Source organism: Urocitellus parryii, chromosome 5 (assembly GCF_045843805.1).
Source record: "Urocitellus parryii isolate mUroPar1 chromosome 5, mUroPar1.hap1, whole genome shotgun sequence".
Lineage (NCBI taxonomy): Eukaryota > Metazoa > Chordata > Mammalia > Rodentia > Sciuridae > Urocitellus > Urocitellus parryii.
The window spans coordinates 6,018,058-6,033,602 of record NC_135535.1 but is presented as its reverse complement, the minus strand read 5'-3'; positions in this window follow the sequence as shown (position 1 = coordinate 6,033,602).

Here is a 15,545-nt window from a genome sequence, read left to right as displayed (position 1 = left end):
GTTATGTGAGCCTGTTTATGACAAGCCCGGTATCTTGATTTCATATCTTGGCCTTAGGTAACTGGGCTAATTGGGCTAGGGTCTTTCACTCAACACCACATACAAACAAAGATGTTGTGTCTGCCGATAACTAAAAAATATTAAAAAACTCTTTCTAAAAAAAAAAAAAAAAAAAAGATGCTTTTATGTGGACTTCTAGCCCCTCCCCTTCTGCGTAAAATTCCAAAACTACCTAAACTAGGGGTTCAGGGGATTGATTATGAAAAAGCTGTGCCCTCTGAACCTGGCTGCAGTCTAATAAAACTGTTTCCTGCTATCATCTTGGGGCTCAGGAGGCTGAGACTAGAGATTGCAAGTTCAAAGCCGACCTCAGCAATTTAGTGAGGCCCTAAGCAACTCGGCCAGACCCTGTCTTTAATTAAAATACAAAATAGGGCCCGGGATGTGTCTCAGTGGTTGAGTGCAAAATACATAAATGAATAGCGACAGCAGCAGCCTGGCCCAGTAGGGAATTTAAAACTGAAACCTGAATTATCTCAACTCCCAAAACCAAGTGTGTGGCTTCATTCAGGCAAGTCACCTCACTTCTCTGATTCTCAGTTTCCTTCTGTGTAAACTGATGATAACAACACCTAGGTTGAAGGCTGTTGGGGGGTGGGAAGTAATGTGCTTAGCACAGCACATTGAGCTTACTCAAATACTTGTATTTGATTCATAATAAAAGTGCATGACCCGGGTGGGGGCGGGGGCGGTGGTGCAGGCCCACAATCCAGTGCTGAAGATAAAGCCAGATTTACAGATAGGTAGGTAGTCTAGCAAGAAAATGGAGGCCACTGTTGAGAACAGAGTCCAGGAAAACAGAGCAGCTTTTGGGGAAATTGAAATGTTAATGTCCCCAAGGCCTCGGAGCCCATCCTAAGGAACTGTTAACGAAGCAGCTCCCAGCAAACATGGAAATGCTAATCAAAAGCAGCCCCAGGCCCTTCCTGCCCAGATTACTCCTCCAGCCCACCTACCTCCCACCTTTTGGGCCTTCGCACCTGCATTCCATCACTGCAGGATAAAGGGAAACAAAAGACTGAGTGTGGGAGAGCAGAAACAAGACCTCAGCTATAAAAAAGGCACACCCTCCCCCTTCCTTGGGTCCCCTTCTTCCTCGGAAGAAGTCTTTTCTGCTGTCCTTAATAAAGCTTCCACTTTTCACTCTCCACTTGCCTCCGCGTGCTTCTCTGGTGTTGTACTTCAGCATTCAGGGGACCAAGGGCTCGTCACCCGTCAACAGCGGTAACAAGAATGTAGCTCCAGCAGCCTTGGAGCCAATCTCCAATACCACAAAAAGAGATGATTAAATTTGTTATACAACAAAAGCATGTTTCCCAGACATCCCTCTGCTATAGAGGCAACATGAGAGCAGAGAATCAACAGGGTTTATTTATATCCCTGGTCTGATACAATCTAGCGGTTTCTGCGCGGGTATATCTCAGTCTCTTAACTACAATTTCTTCAACAGAAATGGGAATAATGATCTCCATTTCTCAGGAGTGCAGAAAAGATCTTTAAATCCCTTGTGAATAGCAACTAGGAAGGTGTTAAAACACGTTTTACCAGTTCCTTGGGCCCTGCAGCATACAAGGCCAGTTCAAAGGCTGTCTAACACCAGGAGGGAAGACACAGGAAGGCTCTGTGGGAGGAAACCTAGGGAATGCGGAAGGAACATAGGGGAAAGTTCTGGCCAATATGGAGAAGGAGCAGGAGCTCAGCAGCCCCAAGAGCAAATGACAGGAAACGGGTGGACTCTTCTCAGTGCGAATCCTACCCTGCAAATCTAATTTTTAAAATAATCTTCCAGCTGGATGTACAGCTCAGTGGCAGGGCATTTGCCTAGCACCCATGAGGCCTGGGCTCAATCCCCAGCACTGAAAAAGAAATCTCCAGGGGCAGGGGATGTGGCTCAAGTGGTAGTGCGCTGCTGGCCTGGCATGTGTTGAAAAACCAGCCTCTACCTCAGAGCAAAGCCTATCCAAGGAAGGGACATGAACTTTGTCCTTGGAAAGACCCACAGAGCACTCCTAGGCACATCCCCACCCTTCTAAGTTGTTTATCTACAAATAACAGGAGAGGTCTGCGGTGCCAGGTGTCCCTGACTCAGTCAGGCTAGGTGGGGACCCATAGCAATCCCCTAGAGCCACCAATCAGCATGAGACAGGGAAATACCTGGGATGCCAGATGACCCTCCCAGGAGTTTATGGTGTTGGGAAGCCATGTAGTTCAGCAGGAACACCCCTCTTGGCTTAAACCAGTCAGTTCCAATGAATCCCCCTCTTGTAGTAACCAATCACCCCTACCCAACTGGTTCCCGCCAGCGAATGTGCTAATCATGTTTTAGAGTTGTTGTTTGATTTTCCTGCGGATGTATGTGAGGTCCCTGCCTTCCCCAAAGAGTGTATAAAACTGCTGCAAACCCTGGGCTCGGGCCTCTCAGCATCACCAGTTGCTGTGTGTGTGCAGGGAGGACTGAGCTAGCTCCCAATAAACACCTCTTTGCTGCTTACATGGATCTTGGTCTCTTGTGTTTTGGGGGTCCCGAATTCGAGCATAACAGTGTGAGGCACTGGGTTCGATTCTCAGCACCACATTAAGAAAAAAACACAAAATAAAGATATTGTGTCCACCTAGAACTAAAAAATAAATATTAAAAAAAAAAAAAAGAAAGAAATTTCCCAAGGCTTCTCATTGCCGCCAAGATAACAAGCAGATTTCCCATAACAAACAGAAGTCCCATAACTCTGGAGGTTGAAGCAGGAAGATTACTTGAACCCAGGAGCTTGAGACCGGCCTGGGCAACATAATGAGACCAACCACACACAACGTAACAAGACCTTACACAGGTCAGTAAGAAAAAGATGCAGTGCAGCTGGGCAAGGTGGCTCATGCCTGTAATCCGAGCAACGCAGGAGGCTGCTGCAGCAGGATTGCACATTTGAAGCCAGCCTGGGCAATTTAGGGAGATTCTGCCTCAAAATGTAATGGTGCCCCCTCCCCCACCAAGAATCTCTATTTGAAAAGCACCCCGTTAATGAAAGACCCCCGTTTCCCTGTCCAAGGAGAATCACACGAAACACTGGCTGCAAAAGCACGAGGGGGTTTATTGGGACACAGGCGCCTGCGGGTGCCCAGTAGAACCTCAGCCGGAGCTTTGGTGAACTGGCACACCGGGCTTGGGGATACAGAGATTTTTATAGGGTTTGGGACAGGTTTCGGCGCGCGGGAAGCAACAGGTTTCTTATTGGTTTGTTTAAATCTAGCATATAGGCCATCTAGGGGGTACAGGTCTGCATTCCAAAAACCACAGGTCTGCATTCTATTCTTTCTGTTCCTGCTTATCTGTTCCGGTTTATTCATTCATGCCTCAGGATGCGGGTGCTCTGTTCTTCAACCGGTTGTCCGGAAAGCATGCCTGGCGCCTGAACCTGTTTATGGCCTGCCTGATATCTTGGTTTCATATCTTGGCCTTAGGTAACTGGGCTAGGGTCTTTCATATTAACCTTCTCCAAAGACCTCACAGTCACCACGTGGCCCCTGCTCTAACACGGGAACAGCAGGGCCTGCTTCCTAAGGCGGGTGAGCATGAGACAGGGTGCCAGGAGGGAACCCACTCCTTGTGAAACAGATATCTTCTGAGGTCCTCTGCTGGGGAGCAGGAGGGCAGAAGGGCACAAGGCCTGGGTCCCCAGGGCTAAGGATCCTGGGGCAGCCTGGCCAGGGCCGGCCCTTCCCTGGAGGGGTGGCCAGCCCCCACCTGGGGCCTGTGGGTGTGGAACCTCCGGAGCCTGGGGCTCTTCTTGTTCCCGGGAATCTGCTGTGGCCCTGAGGAGCGGCTGTCAGGGGCTGTGGTTTCTGGGCAGGAGGAGGTTCTCAAGGACTAGGGCTCCTTCCTGCCTGCGCCCTAAGGGCCTGGTGCCTCCTGCCAGACCTGACTGGATCCATGACCTGGGGTCTTCAGCCTGCTCCTGGCAGGGTTCAGTAGTAGCCTTGGCTGGGACATCCACAGCCTGCTGTCCAAGACCCTGGCACGGCTGCAGGAGCTGATGTCCCCCGTGGTCTGGCAGACGAGGCTGTTCTCCCTCTCCTGACAGGCCGCACGGGATAAGGTTATTTGGGGTGCTCCAGGCATTGGGTTTCAGCACACATGGGTTTCCTCAGGACGGGAACCCAAGGGAAGTTGGGAGTATCCGTGTTCATTTTATCCACAACATGAGCTGCCAAGATCTAGTGGTTCACAACCTAGCTAGCCCTCAACAGATGAATGGAGAAAGAAAATGTGGTATATACACTCCATGGAATATTACTCAGCTTTAAAGAAGAGTGCAGTTATGGCATTTGCCATTAAATGGATGGAGTCGGAGAATATCATCCTAAGTGAAATAGGCTCATCCCACAAAAGCAAAGGCTGAATGTTTTCTCTCATATGCGGATGCTAATTCCTAATAAGGCAGTGGGGGGAGAGCACTAGGGAAGAATAGCATTACCTTAGAGCAGGTAGAGGGAAGTGATGGGAGAGGAGGGGAGGAGATCTGGGGATAGGAGAGACAATACAATGAAACAGACATTATTACTATGTGTATATATGTGACTGCATGGCCAATATGACTCTGCAACATGTACACTCAGAAAAATGAGAAATTTGGGCTGGGATTGTGGCTCAGCAGTAGAGTGCTTGCCTGGCACGTGCAAGGCCCTGGGTTCGATCCTCCGCACTACATAAAAAATAAATAAATAAATAAAATAAAGGTGTTATGTCCAACTACAACTAAAAAATAAATATTTTTTTAAAAAAAAAAGAGGGGCTGGGGACATGGCTCAATTGGTAGAGTGCTGGCCTCACATGCACAAAGCCCAGGGTTCGGGGCTGGGGATGTGGCTCAAGCGGTAGCGCGCTCACCTGGTATGCATGAGGCGCTGGGTTCGATCCTCAGCACCACATAAAAATAAAATAAAGATGTTGTGTCCACCTAAAACTAAAAAAAAAAAAAAAAAAAAGCCCGGGCTTCAATCCCCAGCACCACAAACAAACAAAAAAGAGTCCTGATCCGGCCCACAGGTCAGCAGAGGGTGAATGAGTCCAGGGGACTCTGAGCTCTTTACAGCTGGGAGGACACAGGGGCCTGCAGGGGAGCTGGGCGCGGGGGATGGTGGTGGCTGAGTGCATGCAGCACCTCTCGCCCGCTGGGTGGTGGCATCCGAGGAGCCTCGTGGTCCACCGTCTCCTTCACCCACTCTCAGCAGGCCTGGCCATCTGCTCTCAGACACCTCTGTCCCTGCTCTTGGTGGAGCTGGTCTGGGCCAGCAGCTCTCTGTCATGCGTGGGCACCTACACCACGTCTGTGCTGAGGCCATGAGGGACCCAGGGAGTGGCCATGGGCCCTACTGATTTCTGGTGGTTTGAAACAGGAGGAGAAGGCCAGGAGGCCAGAGGGACAGAAGGCCTTCTTCTGCACCGTAAGAAGCTCTGGCCAACAGCCTTGGGACAAATGAAGGAAGGTTGGGTAACTAACACAACCTCTCTGGGATTCCACGAAGTTACTGAACCATCTAAGAACCAGCCTGGAATTCCAAAAGTAATCTTTGCTAGGCACAGTGGCACCTGCCCATCTGTAATCCTCACTATTCAGGAGGCTGGGGCAGGAGGATTGCAACTTCAAGGCCAGCCTTGGCCACTTAGGGAGACTCCGCCGTGTCCCCTCTCCACCAGCTCCTGCAGAACCCCCACTGGACATCAGGCCCCAGACAATGGTCTCCCTTCACTCCACCTCCGTCTTTCCCACAGCTCTCTGGGAGGACAGAGAGGCCCAGCATGACCTGCGGGTGTGGCCTCGAGACCACACTGCAGGCCTCTGTGGAGTCTGCCTCCCTTGGCCAGGCAGTGCTGGTCTGGTCCCATCTCTGAATCAGAACCCAGCGGGCACAAGAAGTTCAACCCTCCCCGCTGCGAGCACTGTGTTGCCCCACTCCAAGAGCTATGGACCCCCGAGTTCCCTGGGAGTGTCCCCAGCTCAGCTCAGCCCCAGGCAGCTGTGTGAACAGGCACCTCTGAGAGGCAATGGCCCAAGCGTCTGTTCCCTTTAGTGATGGGGATGGACACCAGGGCTTCACGCACACAGGGCTCTGCCTCCCTGCTATACCCCCAGAGCCAGGCCCAGAAGTAACTTCTAGATGTCTTTCAAGGGGAAATTCTGAGTATCAAGAGAACAGAGTAGGGACCAGGGAAGAAATCAGCCTACAACAGAGGGTGGCCCTCGGGGCTCAGCTTGGATGCAGTCTTCAATAGAGTTTTGGGGGCCGGGGGATACTACCCATGACCTCACACATGCTGGGCCAGGGCTCCACTGTGAGTGAGCCACATCTCCATCCCACTAGCCATTTATTGGGCACCTACTGTATAAGCATGAAAGGAGACAAACTTGGCCAAGGCTCTGCGGGGGCAGGGGTTCAGACACCAAACAGGTGAGTGAGTACAGAAGAGAACAGAAGCTGCTGCGGAGAAAGAAAGCAAGACAGGGAAGAAGGAGGCCGGACCCAGGCACCGACTGCCAAACTGGCCTGGTGTCTGTCGCCTTCGCAGCCTTTGAGCTGGGGACGACCATCCCCATTTCGCCGAGGCGAGGGGACGGGAGTCAAAGCCAGCTCAGGTTCAGAGACTGGCTTTGCCCCTGACCCATGTGGCTGTGTGCACCCCAACCCCCGCAGCTCAGCTGGCCTCCCAGCCCTGCCTCCCTGCTGCTAAATGGAAATGTCAGAAAATTCCAGAGGTTGCACCACAGCTGCCCACAGAGAGGCCAGCATTGGCCGGATGTACAGGATGCCAAGGGACAGACATGCTCCTGGCCAGTTTCTCACCTGCTGGACAGGGGCTGCAATGCCCCTTTTCAGGGGACAGTCAATGCTCCCTTTCAACCTTGGATGGTCAGAGAACATGGACACCATCCCCTCCAACACTGCCCACGATGCTGGAGTCCAGCTCGTGAACAAGCAGTCCCTCTTCTGCTGCGTGCCCTTCCCAGGCTCCCCAGTACCCAGCTTCACCTTCCTGTTCAGTGGAAACCCAGCGTCTCCCTCGGGTCTCCTCAACGGCCCGGCCTCCCTGAACAGCCTCAAGGCTCCCGAGTCGGCCTCTGGTTTTCTCCCTTCCGAGGCCAGTCACTTTCTGGCCCTGCATGGCCTCTGCCTTAAAGGCAGGCTTTAGGGGGCTGTGGCTGGCATGTGGGAGGCACTGGGTTCCACCCCCAGCACCACATTAAAAAAAAAAACAAATAAACAAAATAAAGGTATTGTGTCCATCTACAATTAAAAATATTTTTTAAAAAGGTAGGCATTGGCCATTGTCCCTGGGCTGGTGTCAGTGCCTGTAGTCTCAGTGACTCAACAGGCAGAGGCAGGAGGATGGCAAATCCCAAGCCAGTCTCAGCAAATTAGCAAAGACACCCTTCCAACTAAGAAACAAAACTAGCACACACCCGTAATCCCTGCAATTGAGCAGTCTGAGGAAGGAGGATCACAAGTTCCAGACCAGCCTCAGCAACTTAAGTGAGGCCCTAAGGAACATAGAGAGACCCTGTTTCAAAATAAAAGGGGCTGGGAATGTAGTTCAATGATACAGCATCCTGGGTTCGATCCCCAGTACAGGAAAAAAGAAAAAGACAAAAAGAAAAAAAAACCTAAAGCATCATCCTTCTGCCTAGAGATGACTACTGTGCTCACTTTGCTGCTGTGTATTTTCTTCTGGATCTTTATATATGGATTGTTTATCATTATAGGAACAGATCAGGGGTGATTTCTTTGGTAGCCATGTCAAATTCCTCACTAGTTCATAACGAACTCCTACTATATTATCCCTAGTATTTATTGACCACCTACTATGTGCCATATACCACCCAGAAGGCTTCATAGGCTTTCATTCTGACAACAGCCCTGGGAGATGCCTTGAGCCCCAGACCCTCCGCCAGCATCCTATGTGTTGGGAAAAGTATAACGGCACCCGCACCCCAGAGAAAAAAAACCCTAACATGGCGCCTAAGGACCTTCTCTTCCTACTTTCCCCTTTTTTCACTGGTGCGAAAAGTTCCAGAGGGTGTGAACTCTCCCAGTGGCGACAATTTCAAATCTCCCTGGTGGGGAACCTTAGCCTCAATAAGAACTAATTCCTGGGCTCCAGAACTGATATCTGGAAGAACTTGCCAATAAACAGGTGGCCCGCCATTTATCTAAGCCCCGCCATCTCTCCTTAGGTCTATATAAGCACACAGCCTTTTGCACTAAAATTGGAATTCTCTCCGGCGAATTGTCTTGTGTGGAGGATTCTTTCATTCTGGTGCCGAAACCCGGGACACGGGTGAGCTCTTTCTAACAAGAGCCCCCATCCCCGGCCCCGCGGAGACACTGGGCCCTGGTCCGCTCTTTCAGACGCTGGCCCCCTGCACTCACCACTGATCTGGCTTAGGTACGTTCCCCTCCCCGGCTCGCCAACTCTCTTTGGGCTAACAGCAGGACTGTGACCGTGATCGTCTGGCACACTCCTGACGCCCGGTAGGGAGGAGGGAACCCACCCCACTAAGACCTTCACAGGCCGCAGTGGACCCTCTGGCCATCCGCTTCCCTTTGGGGCGTGAGGCTTCTCAGTTTCAGACGAGAGGCCCTCAGTTTCTTCCTCCTCCGCCGCCGGAGCCGCGCCCCGCCGGAGGAGCTGTGTTCTGCCTGGAGTTGAACTTCCGCCCGGAGCTGCCTTCTGCCTGGAGTTGAACTTCCGCCCGGAGCTGCGTTCAGCTGGCACTGCGTTCCGCCGGAGCTCCGTTCCTCTCATTCCTGACTCTTTGGCTCCAGTCAAAAACTTTCCTGACGTCAGGTTGCCCGTGGCTCCAGCCCAATTTGGGTCTCACAGATCGCACTTCACTGGTGACGACCGGGTAGTGCCCTCTGTATTTCCTCGTGATGGTCGGTCATTTTGGGGATGCCCACTTGATCCCCCATTCGCCCTGGGCTTCCAGGAAGCTATTCCAGACTAGGTTTTCTCTTTGTCCCTCTCTCTTATTCTCTCTCTCTTCCATCTCTCCCTGTGACCATGGGTGCCTCCTCATCTAAACCTGAAACCTCGTCCCTCAAATGTCTAATAAAAAATCTGGCCACACTCTCCCTCACACCAGACATTAAGCCCAAACTTCTGGTTAAATTCTGTACCCAAGATTGGCCTACATATCCACTGGATAATGGCAACCACTGGCCTCCAGAAGGCTCGTCAGATCCAAATCTCCTCCGGGACCCTTTTAACTATTGCCAGCTTCTGAAAAAGTGGAGGGAGATTCCCTGCGTTGAAGGCTTTAGCTCTGTGTTCCCCCTGTCCTCCCTCTCAAGTTCTCCTTGCTTGCAAACCGCTCCCTTCCCCTACTTCTACTCCTGACTTTGCAGATTCTCCCTCATTTGACCCGGCCGATGAACCCCCACCTTATCTCTCAGCCCCATCCGCCCCTCCTCTCCCGCCATCCCCTCGTCTTCCTCTGCATGATTCCACGGATCCTCCACCTTCCCCTCTGCCCTCTTCCGCCCGCTCCACCTCCTCCTCTGCAGAGACATCCCCTTCCCCTCCCTCTTCTTCCTGTCCGTCGCCGACTGCCTCTTTCAGTCCTCCTGTTACCAGGTCTAAGGGACTCCTTCCCACCCCCTTGACAATTGCACCCCTTCGTGAGGTTGCTGGTCCCGAGGGTGTTATCAGAGTCCACGTGCCCTTCTCCATGTCGGACATTACTCAGCTAGAGAGGAAGTTAGGCCCATTCGCCACTGACCCCACCACTTACATTCGGGAGTTTCAATGGGTCCTGCAAGCATATAGCCTCACTCATCACGACATTTACCTGCTCCTAGTCCATACAATTCTCCCTGAGGAAAGGCGATGGGTCTGGGAACTCTCCCACTTCCAATTATGACCCCCCTGGAGGACATATAATGGCCACTTTAGACTGTCCATCTGAAGCCCCTACTTCTTCCAGTAAGAACAAGGATCTTTTCGAGTTCCTTCATACTCTATTCCATTCCAATTCTCAGTCTTTGACCCTCTTTTTACAGAGCTTCTTCTCCCTCACCCCCTCTCACAAAGCCACGCTACAGAATATAGCCTCTAATTGTCAGATCTGTCAGCAGACCAACCCTCATACTCCTTTAAGGCCTGAACCGTTTCCCTCCCACCAGGCCCGGGGACACACTCCTGCTGCTGACTGGCAGGTAGACTTCACCAACATGCCCACAGTATGGCGCACTAAATACCTCCTTGTCTTTGTGGACACGTTCTCTGGTTGGGTTGAGGCATTTCCCACTTCCAATAAAAAGGCTTCAATCTTACTGACAGACATCATCCCCAGGATTGGTATGCCCACTTCCCTACAATCTGACAATGGCCCTGAGTTTATTTCTAGGATCACACAAAAGGTCTCTCAAGCCCTCTCCTTCAAGTGGCATTTCCACTGTCCATCTCGCCCCCAGGCTTCATGGGAAGTGGAAAGGGTAAATCGGACTCTGAAGGAAGTCCTTACCAAATTGACAATGGAATTAAACTTAGACTCCGTCAAACTCCTTCCCTTGGCTTTGCTTCAGATCAGAGCTCTCCCTAAGAAACCATCTTTACTGTCTCCCTTTGAGATAATGTATGGGAGACCTCTCATACCCCCTGGGTTGGTCGTTTCACAAGGGCCTCTCACACGAGATTTGTCTTTGCCTCTCTTGTTTCATCTCCGCTCGGAACTCTGGAAATAGCAGGACTGGCTTCTTCCGGACCCAGACTCCTCTCCAAACACTCCTCCCTTAACACCTGGGAGTCTAGTCTATTATAATACCCCGGAGGGAAAAGGGCCTCTTGCCCCCAAATGGGAAGGCCCCTATCCTGTCTTTCTCTGTACCCCCACCGCCGCCAAACTCTCCTTACCAAACATCTCACCCCCTGGATTCACATTTCTAGGTTGAAGCCATATCACCACCTGCTGACGACAGGACCACCCCAGAGGAACTCCAAGAGTCACCTCCTGAACCTCCCCTTTACTCCTGCTCCCCACACCCATCTCACCCCTTCAAGTTGTGGCTCACACGGTGTTCCCCGCAGCCCAATTCCTCTTAAAGAAGGCACAATGAGCTGTCCCAACACCCAAGTCCTCTCTCTCTGCTTTTTTTTTTTTTTGTGCTCTGCTTGTTTTCTGTGCTCTGTCGGGACTGGTCCTTACCCTCCTCTCCTACCATGTACCAATTCACCCTTCGGGAACGATACTCAGAACATGGCATGCAGAACGTCCGCATAGTGGATGTAACTACTTGCTTCATCCACAACTGCACCTCTGTTTCCCTAAAAGTTTCACCTTCCAGGACCTTCGTCCCTGGTAGCTGGAACTGGCCTTTCATTTGCTTCCTTTTTGATCAAACCAAAGACTATTGCCGTTGGTAGCCTGAGGTATATAATGGGTGCCCCTATTGGTCAGGCAGGCTCCGTGATGAACGCGGTAGCTATTCTTACCACTCACTTGGCTACCCTGAAGGGTGGACTTCTAGTTACCTCAAATGGCATGAGGGCTCTTCATCCGATAACAATGGATGGTATACTTTAGATATACCTGACCCCAAGGCCAAACGCTGGGACTATGTTGAGTTTGCTGTCTATGCTCGGACAACCTCAGCCAGACCCACAGGGTGGATGACTGTTGGCCGCTCCCTGATTACGCCACCTAAGGCAACCATCCAGGTAGTCGAACACATCAAGGAGTCAGAATCAAAACTTTGAGATCTTATCCATAGCCCATCCAAAGAGGATTCAGAGCCTTCAACCCCCTCAGGCCCCCTCCCACATGGCTCAATTTGCTACACCAAACTCTCCCATGATTAAACTCCACCCCTCTTTCTGTGCCCACTTCTCAGTGCTTCCTCTGTGCTTCACTTAGTCGTCCGCTTCTAGCAGCGATCCCATTAGCGGCAGGAAATATTTCAGCAAAAACCTACAATTTCTCTAACAAAGGACAACCCCTACATGTGGCACGTATCCCACTACGGAAAGTTATTCCACCAATGCTTCATTTCCTTTCATCTGTTTCCACCTGCCAACAATGAATCCTTTACCCATTTGTTCCTTGAGCTACAGCACCCCAGCGAGCCCTGCGTTTATGCCACCTGGACATTTCCTCTGGTGTAACGGGTCTTTAAGTACCTCAACGACCAATGTCTCTGGCACCTGTTTCTTGGTTACTGTAGTTCCTCAGCTGTCTTTGTACACCTCCGCCGAATTCCGACAGTTGGTCCTACCTTCCCACACCCGTAGGGCAGTCTTCCTGCCGGTTCTGGTAGGCCTCACTTGAACAACCTCAGTGGCGAGTCTCGGACTCTCTGGTGGAGCTATAGGTCATGCTCTATGGGCATCTGCTGCAGGCTGCCCGGCCCCGGGCCGAGCGGGCTGGCTGAGCTCCGCTCCTGCCGCTGCGCTGCTGTCGCCTAGCACTGCCTGCCGCACCCCTGCTGAGTGCTTCCCTGCTGGGCTGTCAGTGCATGCCGGCTTGCAATCTTGCAACCCGGTTGGGCACAAAAACACAAGCCAGTCAAACTGAGACAAAGTTTTATTTTGTGAGAGGCCGTGTGCGTCCCCTAACAAGTGGGTCCACCACGTGTGTTCTACCTGAGCCGGGGGGACTCCACTTCCCCCGGAACACCCTCCTACCGTCCTTTCCCAACCAATGGGAACTCTCCCATTACAAGAGTGACATGAGTAACCTGAGTCCCGAAACGGGCCCAGGTAAACAGCAGGAGACAATTACCATAATAATGTAACTTAACATAATCATAATTTGAATGGCTGGCTGGCAGTCACTAAACCCAAAGGTGCCTGTATCAATATTTTTGCTGTGGCTCCTAGCAGGCATCCAATGACCTTCAACAAAAACTGCAAGAAGCGCTCGATGTCGGGGACTAGAAGAACATTCTCCTTCAAAGATTAGCCTGACAGCCCCCTGGGAGACATCCTGCCTGGGAGGCATCCTGCAGCTACCTATCTCCCTGGAACATCTTGTGGTTATCAGGATCATCAGACATCTTGCAGCTGGCAGTTTTACCACCCACATCCAGCAATTGCTGATTAGAGACCTTCCCCATCCCCAGCATATAAATACCCCTGTGTGAACAATAAAAGTTTGCAGCTTGATCAGAACTTTTGTCTTGCTGTCCCCTTTCCTGTCTCTTGTCCCTTCATTCCTCCCCATCTAGGTTCCCTGCCCACGTTGATGTGTCCTGCTGGATGGGACAGCAGGATACCACTGCTGAGTCTCTGGGCTCCTTGCAGCGGCAGGTTACTTCACTGGCACAAGTGGCTTTACAGAGCCGAAGGGCGATTGATCTCCTCACTACAGAAAAAGGGGGTACACGCCTGTTCCTCAGGGACGAATGTTGCTACTGTGTTAATGAGTCTGGGCTAATAGAAAAGACTATTGTTAAATTGCAGGAATTATCGACCCAATTGCTCAAACCCACCTCCCCTAATCCCATAACGGGGTTCTTCCAATCCTCTCTCGCCACGTACTTGCTACCTCTCTTGGGGCCCCTTATTGGGATGCTCCTTTTACGTGCTCTCTGGCCCTGCAGAATGAAGTTCCTTCAAACCCAATTGCAGAAAATTTCTAATCAAACTTTCAACCAGCTTCTGCTTAGGCACTACCAGCCTCTGATGACCCATGAACCCCCAACATCTTCAAGAGAACAGCTCACTCAGTGCTGAAGCTCACTACCAGGCGCGATGGAATGCAACGGACATAGGACAGCGGGCGACCATAGGACAGCGGGCGACAAGGAGGTGGAGAACCTCTTAATCTGCCACCCTGGATTCTTGAGTCTTTATGTCCTTTTAAGCCTCCTCATGACTCTTGGCCTCTTCTCTATCAGTTCCCCAACATAGAACTTCTGCCCAAAACTGACCTTGGCTTTCATTTTTATCTTCATCCTGTTTTTGTTCGCTCTGATCTTCTTCAGGTGCCATGTCAAGGCAACGCTTCCAGTATTTCCTAGAGTCTCTGCTACAGGATCAGTGGCTGATACCAACAATCTCCTCCATCCAGGACTGGTTCGAGGCCATCGACGACTTGTGGCTTCAGGGAACCTTCATAGACTTCACCCCTACAGAAGTAGCTGTCTATAGCCACTGGGTTTTATTTCTGGCTGCCATGATATCCCCAGACCTGCCCCCCCAACATTCCTCCACTTCCCCTTCTAGGCCCCACGCCGCCCCCACACAGCAGGAAGCAGCCGGATCTGACCCATGACGCCCCAGTTCCTAAGAAAACAAAAAGGGAGGAATGTTGGGAAAAGTATAATGACAGCCGCACCCCAGAGAAAAAACCCCAACATGGCGCCTAAGGACCTTCTCTTCCTACTTTCCCTTTTTTTCACTGGTGAAAAGTTCCCGAGGGTGTGAATTCTCCCACCGCTGCCGATTTCAAATCTCGCTGGCGGGGAACCTTAGCCCCAACAAGAACTAATTCCTGGGCTCCAGAACTGATATTGGAAGAACTTGCCAATAAACCATTTATCTAAGCCCGCCATCTCCCCTTAGATCTATATAAGCACACAGCCTTTTGCACTAAAATTGGAATTCTCCCGCGAATTGTCTTGTGTGGAGGATTCTTTCACTATGAAGGGTTTTCGGCCCATGAGACCCTGTATCATCACACTCACCCCCCCCTCCGCAGGGCTCCCCACTGCTGATGGAAGGGCGCCTGTGCCTATTAATACATTTCTGGGAGAGCCGGGCTTCTGGCTTGGAGTTGATGTAATTCGCAGGTCCTGGAAAAGAGGCCAAAGACGCCCTGTGGCAGGAGGGCCCCCGCTGGTTACCCACAGCCTGAGTTTACTAAACTTCTCTCCCTGCAGGACCGTTTCTCAGATAAGAACACTGAGGCCCAAGTAGGCTCATTGTTCTGTCTCCAGGGAGCAAAGAAAGAGCGGCAAAGGACGGGAGGGGGAGGGGAGCCCTTGTCTACCCCTCCCCCAGGGCCGTGGCCAGAGAGGGACCCCTAAACAAGCCCAGTTCTTGGAGGTGATTACTTTGTTATTCATGCCCAGCACCCCTCCTTCTCTACCTGCAAAACACCCCTGCTGGGGGTTGGGATTGGAGACCACCCCGCCCACCCGACCTGGAACTCCGGATTTCTCCTCCCTCCAGGGTCTCTCAGCGGCCTCCACGTGGGCTATCTGCCCCGTGCCCTCCCTGAGCCCCCTGCCCAGCGCCAGCCCCCTTGGTGCGGAGGGCCGCCGCAGCTGGGCACTTGGGGAAGCCCCCAGGCTCCAGCGCAGTGCGCTGCGCGCTGCTTCTAAGAAGTGAGAAACGGTTTTGACCTTTCACTACCGGTTTAAAGAACTCAAATTCCCATAAGTACCAGCCTAAAGGCACGGATTTTTGAAAGCCATTCGGTCCTCGCGGAGCCTCTTTCCACTTGGGTAAAACGGGCATGAAAAAAGCCCAGGGCTAGCCAGGCGCGGTGGAG